Raw genomic sequence first — 9,820 nt, forward strand, 5'->3', positions numbered from 1 at the left:
TTTTGGGCATATTCAGGAGTTATCTGTGTCCATAATACTTAGATAGGTGTTTGTTTTGGTATTTTTTACGCTTTCTGATTGCTTCCAGGTAGATGTGATCAGGAGATGGGCTTCCCTTTTCACTCTTCTTCCTGAGAAATTTCAAGATGCCACTGTTGGTTATTGTGACATAACTCAGGATTTAATTTTCAACCTATTTCCTTTTTAGTCTGCCTGTCCCACTCCACAGCCCCCATTCAGGCCTTTTTTCTAGTTATAAATAGTTCAGGGTCGGCTGTTGCCATTTGGTTTTGGTGGAAACTATCTCTTTAAATTTTGAGGAGATCTGTGCACATGTGTAGTGGAAACTTCCGGTGGTGGGGGTGGGGTGTCCACTCGTTCAGGCACCCCCTCTATGGAGGCACCTCAGAATGGAGGTGCACAGATAGTGAGAGACAATGAACTGATACCAATAAAAGAATGTCCACACCTGTAACTCTGCGGTTCTGTCAGGCATCCGTGGCTGCTCTGATCCTTCCTCCACTTGGTCTTGCCAAAGATGGCGGCTCTGGGAGCAACTAAGCACCTTGAATTAGAAAGCAATGGATTTCTTGTTTCTGCTAAAAATTCTCCTAGCTGTAATCTTTCCAACCTTCTAAATATTCCTTTATATGTGGTTCAGAGTTCTGGCACCATACTCTGATCCTGCTTGGTCTGGTATTCTGTGTTGTTGCTGATGGAGCTCTTCACTGCACTGCCTTCTCCACCATCTTGTTTGTTCTCCATAGCTTTCGTTTTTTATTGGAGAAAATACATTCTCTTTCTCAAGTATGATGATGTTAAATATTAAAAATATGCTCTAGCAAAAACAGTTTGGTTTAATGTATTCAGTTGCCATAATCCAGGTTACTTTGCTCAACAAAATGGATATAACTTAGCTTTTATTTACCTTGGGGACTCAAGGCTCTCTCCAATGTTCATGAATGAAATTGTTTTATTACTTGTATTTAAAATAAATGAAAAAAGTAAAAGAATATAAAAGAGTAGGCAATGTGAACTAAGTTTTCTAACTAAGTTGTGTTTAATCTAATTATTTTTTAATGCCAAATAAAAATATTTACAAAATTGAAAAATAATACTACAAATATTTAATATTTATAAGTTTGCCATTCTTACAATGAAAATATTTAAACATAGAAAGCATCAATTGACTTCTCTGATAGTCTTGACAATTGTTTCATGACAAATATTCTAGATATAGAAACATTCCTTATTTTTGCACCAGTGTTGGCCCAGTTGTTAAGAGGGCATCCACCAGCATCTTCAATTTGGGCAGACTTGCTGCTTTACATGAGCTCATTTCCTTTTTTAATGATGAAAATATTTTCCTGTTTGCCCTGATTTTGATTCTGCCATTGAAATCATTACTGTGAGTTTAAATGTCAGATCAGTTTCTAATTTCCTGTTGTTTTCCATAACATTCACATCTTCTCTTTACATTTTTTTATGTTAAAGTATTCACAAAAAACTGTAGCCTATACTGAGTAGTTAAATACACCAGTGAACATTTCTGGGTGTGTTTGAATGGTGTAATATTTAGTTAGATCTTCTAGCAAAGTTATTGTTGTTAGGTGCTGTTGAGTTAGGTGTTCCAACTCACAGCAACGGGCTCAAGCTTAACAAAGATTGTGAGGATAGCGCAGGACCCAGCAGTATCCCATTCTGTTATGCCCAGAGTCTCCACGCGTCGCAGTTGACTTGATAACACCTAACAACAATAATTCCAAGTTAAAGGCACCACACAGAATCCCATGACTAATGGAATCACTTAGTTGAGGACTTACTTTGCTTCACAAAGGTGTTATTTCTTAAAGCATGGTTCTCAGGATTTGCATAAAGGACTCATGCATATAAACATATTAATATTTAATTTTTACAAGAATGAGTTACTATAAGCAGAGACAAACTACGAACACACACTTATCATATGGCAATAGCTACAAGCAAGACTGATTCTATCTTGACCCTTCTCTCCTGTGTATTATTGTGGTTTGCAAACCTTCAATCCTGTATGTAAATGTCCCTTGCTTTGGCTTTTAACTTGACATTGATGGATTATTTCAAACCAATAATGTCTCCATGTTGCTTGTTAAACCTTCACTGCCTTGTTGGTGGGTACCATACTATCAAGTCAGTTCTGACTCATAGCACCCTTACATATCATAGAACAAGATGTTGCCTGGTCTATTGTTGAAATCACTATGTTAACCCATCTTATTGAGGGGCTTCCTCTTTTTCACTGACCCTCTTACTCTATCAAACATGGTGTCCTTCTTCAGGAGCTCTTTATAACATGTCTAAATAATCTGAGAAGCTGGGTTATATGAAGAAAAACGTGGCATCAGGATTGGAGGAAGTCTCATTAACAACCTGTGATATGCAGATGATACAACCTTGCTTGCTGAAAGTGAAGAGGACTTAAAACATTTACTGATGAAGATCAAAGAGCACAGCCTTTGGTATGGATTACATCTCCATGTAAAGAAAACAAAAATCCTCACCACTGGAACAATAAACAACATTCTTATCAATGGAGAAAAGATTGAAGTTGTCAAGGACTTCATTCTTCTTGGATCAACTCTCAACACTCACAGAAGCAGCAGTAAAGAAATCAAACAACATATTGCATTAGGCAAATCTTCTGCATAAGACCTTTGTAAAGTGTTGAAGAGCAGAGATGTCAGCTTGAGGACTAAGGTGCGCCTGACCCAAGCCATGGTATTTTCAATAACCTCATATGCATGCGAAAGCTGGACAGTGAATAAGGAAGACCGTAGAAGAATTGATGCTTTTAAGTTGTGGTGTTGGAGGAGAATATTGAAAGTGCCATGGGCTGCCAAAAGAACCAATAGATCAGTTTTGGAAGACGTGCAGCCAGAGTACTCCTTGGAGGCCAGGCTGGCCAGGCTTTGTCTCTCATACTTTGGACATGTTGTCAGGAGGGACCAGTCGCTGGAGAAAATATCATGTTTGAGAAAAAGAGGGAGACCCCAGCAAGATGGATTGGCCAAGTGTCAGCATGGATTGACTCAAACGTGGCAATGGTAGTGAGGTTGGCCCAGGATTGGGCAGTGTTTCTTTCTGCTGTGCATAGGGTCGCTATGAATTGGTACTGACTTGATGGCACCTAACAACAACAAAGTATGTGAGATGAAGTCTTGCCGTCCTTGCTTCTAACAAGAACTCTGGTTGTATTTCTTCTAAGACAAACTTGTTTGTTCTTCTGACAGTCCATGGAATATTCACTATTCATCTCTAACACCGTTATTCAAAGGCATGAGCTCTTCTTCAGTCTTCATCTTGCACATGTATTTGAGGCAATTGAAAATACCATGGATTTGTTCAGGGGATCCTTAGTCCTCAAAGTGATATCTTTGCTCTTCTTTTGTAGATTTTCCCAGTTCAAATTGTTGTTTGATTTCTTGACTGCTGCTTTCATGAACAATGATGTGGAGCCAAGTAAAATTAAATCCTTGGCAAATTTCCTTCATTTATCATGTTGTTTATTGGTCCAGTTGTGAGGACTTTTTCCCCCCTTTACAGTGAAGTGTAATCTGGGCTGAAGGTTGTAGTCTTTGATCTTAATCAGTAAATATTTCAAGTCTTCTTGGCTCCCAGCAAATAAGGTTTTATCATCTGCATATCACAGGTTGTTAATGTGCCTTCCTTCAATCCTGATGGCTTGTTCTTCTTCATATAGTCTAGATTCTAGGGTTATTTGCTCAGCATAGATTGAATTCTAATGGTGAAAAGATACAACCCTGACACATACCTTTCCTCATTTAAACACCCAGCATCCCCTTATTCTGTCCTAATGACTGTCTATGTATGGGTTCCACATGTTCACAATGAAATGTTCTGGAATTCTCATTCTTTGCATTGTTATCCATAGTTTGTTATAATCCACACAGTTGAATACCTTTGCATAGTCAATAAAACACAAGTTAATATCTTTCTGGTATTCTCTGCTTTCAGCCAAGATCCATGCAACATCAGCAATATCTTACTCTATGTCCTCTTCTAAATCCGGCTTGAATTTCTGGCAACTCTTTGTTGATTCACATTCTCCTGGAATTGTTTTAATTCTCTTCAGCTTCAGCCTGAATTTTCGTATGAGCAATCGGTGGTCTGTTGCACAGTCTGTCCCTGGTCTTGTGTTGATTGATGACATGGATCTTTTCCACCGTCTCTTTCCACAAATGTAGTCAATTTGATTTCTGTGTATTCTACCTTCCATGTGTATACTCTTTTTTTACTTTTATTTGCATTTTATTTTAAGCTTAATTTACTCCTGATCCATAACTTTTTGCTTCTTCAGTTTCTTCTGGGATATCTTTTTTTTTTTTTTTTTTTCCTGTGGAACTTCCCCTTCTGGTTTAAGAACAATTTGTTCTTTTCAGTGAGGATCATCTCAGTGTGACAGGGGAGCTCACATAGGGGTTGATCGACCATCAGCTCTATAAGTTCAGTGTTGCATCTTGGGGGCTTTGTTGACCTGGATGTGCTCAATGACCAGAGAATCCACATCTAAACCCTTAAATTCTGCATTGCTCTCTGCGTTTTTAAGCATGTGCAGCAAAAATTCAATGCTCTTTTTGTGCCACCAACCCTGTGTCCAACCACATTGTTTGGCCTGGGCACACCTACCAACGCCACCATTGTAATGTCGGAATGGTACACATTGCTTCTGCAAAGTGACATCTTTAAGATACTTGGTGGTTTTCTGGATATGTATACCCTTGATGGTCTGGGCAGTCTCACGGATGTTCTTAAAATAGACCTGGAGGTTTGGACCTCTTTATTTGCATGATTTTGTGGGGTTTTCTGGATCAAGTGAGTAGTAAACCATTTTGTGAGATTACCTCATGCTGCTTACAGGATGAGCTATAGTCATCTTTTAAGTTGTTTTAAAAAGGTATTTCCAATGATGAAGTCACTGGTCTTTCAAAATTCTATCATTCCATCTCTAGCATAATTTCTATTTAAGGCCATATTTTCCAACTGCTGATCTTTTCTCTTTGTTTCCAACCTTTGCATTCCAATCGCCAGTAAATATCAACATATCTTGATCAATTTCAGACTGAAGAAGTTAATAGAATTCTTCAATTTCATCATCACTGACTTTAGTGGGTGGTGTATAAATTTGAATAATAGTGGTGTTAACATGTCTTCCTTATAGGTGTATGGATATTATCCTATCACAGACAGCATTGTACTTCAAGACAGATCTTGATATTTTTTTTTATGATGAATGCAATACCATTCTTCTTCAATTTGTTATTCCTGCCATAGTAAACCTGTGATTGTCAGATTCAAAATGGCCAATACCAGTCCATTTCAGATCATTAATGCCTAGGATATTGATCTTTATGTGTTTCGTTGCATTATTTACAACTTTCAATTTTCCTAGATTCATACTTTGTACATTCTATGTTCTGATTATTAATGGATGTTTGCAGCTGTTTCGCTTTATTTTGAGTTCAGCAAATGAAGATCCCGAAGGCTTTGCTTCATTCACTTCATTACGGTCAACACTATTTTGAGAAAGCAGTTCTTTCCCAGTCATATTGTGTGTGCCTTTCAACCTGAGGGGCTCATCTTCTGTCACTGTATCTGACAATATTCTGGTGCTCTTTATCATGCTTCACTAGCCAATATTCTGGTGCTATCTGACAATGTTCCACTGCTATTTATAAAGTTTTCAGTGACTAAATATTCAGAAGTAGTCCATTTCTCCTTCTTCCTCTGTAGACACAAATGAAGATTATACTGTGCACAGTGTTCTGTAACATACTTTCTTCTCTTTGAGTAACTGCTTAGGACACCTTGCATGTCAGTACATGCTGACACCCCAATGGCAGCATAGTGTCCCACAGCATGGGCCACACTTGTTCCTCTACTGAGAGACAACCCCCTTACATCCTGACCCCAGTAAAGAGACCTTCTTCCTTGCACTATTTTAGTTATTGTTTTCTCCTGTCCCTTCATTGCTGTCTTCACCCCAGAAAACTGCTTCCGCAAGCATGGCCCATGGGAAGGGGATAGGGAGGGGCAAAGAGTTCCCAATATAAAGGGATCCTGATCTTCTAGAAACATACTCTTCCACTTATAGACACACTGAGATCTATCAAGACAGACCATTTCCTCAACAATAGTGAGAGTCATAACCAAGATTTTGTACTTTGCTCATAGAGCAATGACTCACCCTGGTGTGTGTGCATATGTGTGTACATGTGAGTGTGTAGATTGTTTTAGAAAGCAAAACTTCTACTTTGGTCTTATGTAACAAGACCTGGTGCTTAACCCAGGAAAGGAAACTACAATGTGGCATGGAGCAGAACCCTATCCAGAGCCTGATCTCTTTTCATGCTGGTTTTCTTTAAGTTTCTAGAATGATGTTTATTTTATTTTATAATTATGGTCATATAAACAGGTGCATGGAAAGGATTTTATTTAAAAATAAAATGTCTTTGAATTACTGAATGTTTGAAATACATTTCTGAAACTTTTCAGAGTAGATCTAACTTCCCTTTCTTCACTCCCCAAAATATACGTTATGGGTAGCTCAGGGGAGCTAACACACCGAACACCTTTGTTAACATAATGCTAGACTCTTAAAGTCAAAATTATTTCAAATATCTTTCCTCAATCTCATCAAATGCAAAAATGAATGAAAAAATTCTAACCAATCTAGAGATACAGGGAGGAAGCAGGATAACTATTATTCCATGGAGGGGATTGCAATCATTGAAATGAAACAAAGTATATTATTTGGTGAATGTAAGACCAATGATCTTGTCTATAAACCTTCACTCAATTCACAATAAAAAGTAAAAAAAAACCCAAAAAACTAGTATTGAATAAGGGTTTCTTTGTAATTAAGGAACCAGGTTATTCCCCGTGACTCCTATTTCCGTTTCACACACCTTCCCCTCCTTTCTCACCTTTGCCTTTAGGTACATGCTGCCCCTCTGATTTTGAAGGGGTGAGCATACCTTACTAGTGCTGTTGTCCCTCCTATATACCTATCTGCCGCTTGACTGAAAGTTCGGTCATGAGGCTGAGTTCCTTTCCAGACCTGAAGGACTAAAGTCTCAGGTTCATCCAATCTCTGACCAGTAAGCATGATCTTTAAAAAAAAATACTTTGTGTTTTGTTCTATATATCTGTTGCTCTTTCTGAGACCTTCTAATGTGATCCCTTTTAGGTTTTGGTACCTGGGTGCCAGGTAGTTCTTATGGTCTCAGAGTCATGGAGACAGATTTTCAAATGTTCCATTAGTTCGTTGGACTAATTGATTCTAAACATCTTGAATTCTCATCACTTCTTTCTTCTGCATATAGGGAGAATAGCTACACCTTACACAGCCACTCACGAGCTTTTAAGATCCCAGATACTACTAACCAAAGTAGGATGTTGAACATTGTCTTTATGGACTATGATATGCCAATTGACCCTGGTTCCCCTGAGACTATGGTTCTGAGACCCCTGCTCAGCTACTCACGGCCTTAAGATGCTTGATAATATCTAAGAAGTTTTCATCGTTTTGCCAGCTGTATGCGCCACCACATTCATAGTTGTAGTTGCAGAAAACGTAAATAATCATGTACCAATATCCTCTTACAAACTCTTGTGTATCTGTGGAATATATATGGACTCCTGGTGTAGCACTGTAGGATCAGCACTGGACTGTGAACCACGATGTTGGCAGTTCAAAGCCACCAGCTGTTCCTTGGAAACTGTCCACAGTTTCTATTCCCTTTAGCCTTTGTCTACCTCCTTGTCAACACCAGATGTTAAATTCTTTATCTTTTATAAAGTTCTGTGAAAATCAAGGCTAAGACTGCAAGCAACCAACCATTGTGCCTCATTCCATGACAGAAAGTGTTTAAGAGGGAAGGTTCAAAATGTTTTGCCTAGAGACCAAGAATGACAAGTGGAGTGAGAAGGGAGAGAGATCCAAGCAGTGAACTATAAACTATAAACTACCATGAAACAGATGAAAGAGATTCTGGTCTGGAATGTGTGGGGTGATTTTCGAAATCTCCCTTTAGACATTATTAAGAATCAGATTTCCTAAGTAGGATATCACCTATGAGGAGAAGGAAGAAGAGGAGGAGGGGAAAAGGAAGGTGGGAGGAGAGGGAGCCCGGGGGAAAGAAGAGGCAGGATGTCTACATAACATTGCTATGGGAGGCCCTTGGGCCCTGGCAAGGAGCATGTATTGATCCTAGAGGCCGTCAGGAAGCAGAGTGCACAGACTCACTGCTAATTTACTTATTTATCATTGAAACCCTGCCGACTTCAAGTGAGTTAATGCTTCCTACACACAGAGGAACTCTGAGAAAGTGAAAGAACAGATACTCAGTGAGTCATCAACTGTTTAAGTGAGTTAAGAGCTGGGCTGGTTTCTTTTTTCTGAATGAGATGCCCACAGATGCTGTCAACGCTCCCAGAAGAAATTCTGACACAGTAAAACCTCCTGTAGCTGATGTCACTAGGCAATCATTGAGTTTTTTAGGTAACGGAAGCTTCTAAAATGTTAAGTAGAATGTACATGGAAACCTTTGAATAATTAAGATGCTACGTTTCTTTGTCTGCGAAGATGGTTAACACTGAATTGATATTTTTCCTCTGAACAGGAATATGTCAGGTTTTTTGGTTTTCTTTCCTAAACCTATGATTTATTTATCTTTAAAATGTCAATTTATTGAAATATTGTTGTTAGCTGCTGTTAAGGGCCATTGAGTCGGTTCCAACCTATAGTGACCCTTCATGGGGTTTCCGAGGAGCAGCTGGTCAGCTTGAACCGCTGACCTTGTGGTTCAAATTGACTTTGCAGTCCAGTGCATTAACCCATAGGTCCACACCAGATATGAGCTATTACTCCATAATAAAAAAAATTTACCCTTTAAGTGTTCCCTTTAGTGGTATTTAGTATAACCGCATAATTTTGCAGCCTAATTTACGACTAATTTTGGAGTCCTGGTGTGATGCTATGGGTTAATACACTGGACTGCAAAGTCGGTTTAAACCACAAGGTCGGCTGTTCAAGCTCACCAGCTGCTCCTCGGAAACCCTACATAGGGTCGCTATGGGTCGGAACCGACTCGACGGCACTTAACAACAAAAACAAGCACTAATTTTAGAACATGTTCATCGCCTCAAAGAAGAAACTCCATGCCCATTAGCAGTGACTTCTTAGTCTTCTCTCACCCCAGCTCCTGACAACCACTTTCTGCCTAGCTCAGACAATATATAATATGTGGTCTTCTCTGACTAGTTTCTTACACTCAGTCTAGTTATTCAAAGTTTTTTTTTCATGTTGTAGCATGTATGAGTACTTCCTTTTTTTGAGTGAATAACAGTCCTTTGTATGGGTATACCACATTTTAAAAATTTATTCATCAGTTGAAGTTGATAGATTTGAGCTGGTTCCACTTTTTGGCTCCTATGAGTAAAGCTGCTCTGAACATTTGTGTATGTATCTTTTTAAAATAAGTTTTTATTGTGAGTTGAGTGAAAGTTTACAGGGAAGATCATCAGTTTTACACTCAACAAATCATACACTTTGTTTCATTACAATGATTACAATCCCCACCATGTATCACCAAATAACAATATTTCTCTCTATTCACTTTAGCTTTTTTTTTTTTTTTAAACACTCAGGCATATATAATAATTTACACCACCAAAGGGCACATTCTGCAAGTCTGCCTCCTGGCCACCAGCTCTTAGTCCTTCTCTTCCCATGACTCTCGAGTCGCTGCTTCTCTGGATA

The 9,820-nt window shown here is 38.7% G+C and overlaps 1 protein-coding gene and 1 pseudogene across 1 annotated transcript in view; one reads left to right on the forward strand and one right to left on the reverse strand.

The window, feature by feature from the left end:
* Window positions 1–9,820, forward strand: part of SHC4 (SHC (Src homology 2 domain containing) family, member 4) — a 193,739-nt gene that overhangs the window by 23,165 nt on the left and 160,754 nt on the right.
* On the reverse strand, window positions 4,325–4,888 carry LOC102819170 (annotated as a pseudogene).

This window comes from Chrysochloris asiatica, unplaced genomic scaffold, assembly GCF_000296735.1.
Source record: "Chrysochloris asiatica unplaced genomic scaffold, ChrAsi1.0 scaffold00004, whole genome shotgun sequence".
Taxonomy (NCBI): Eukaryota; Metazoa; Chordata; class Mammalia; order Afrosoricida; family Chrysochloridae; genus Chrysochloris; species Chrysochloris asiatica.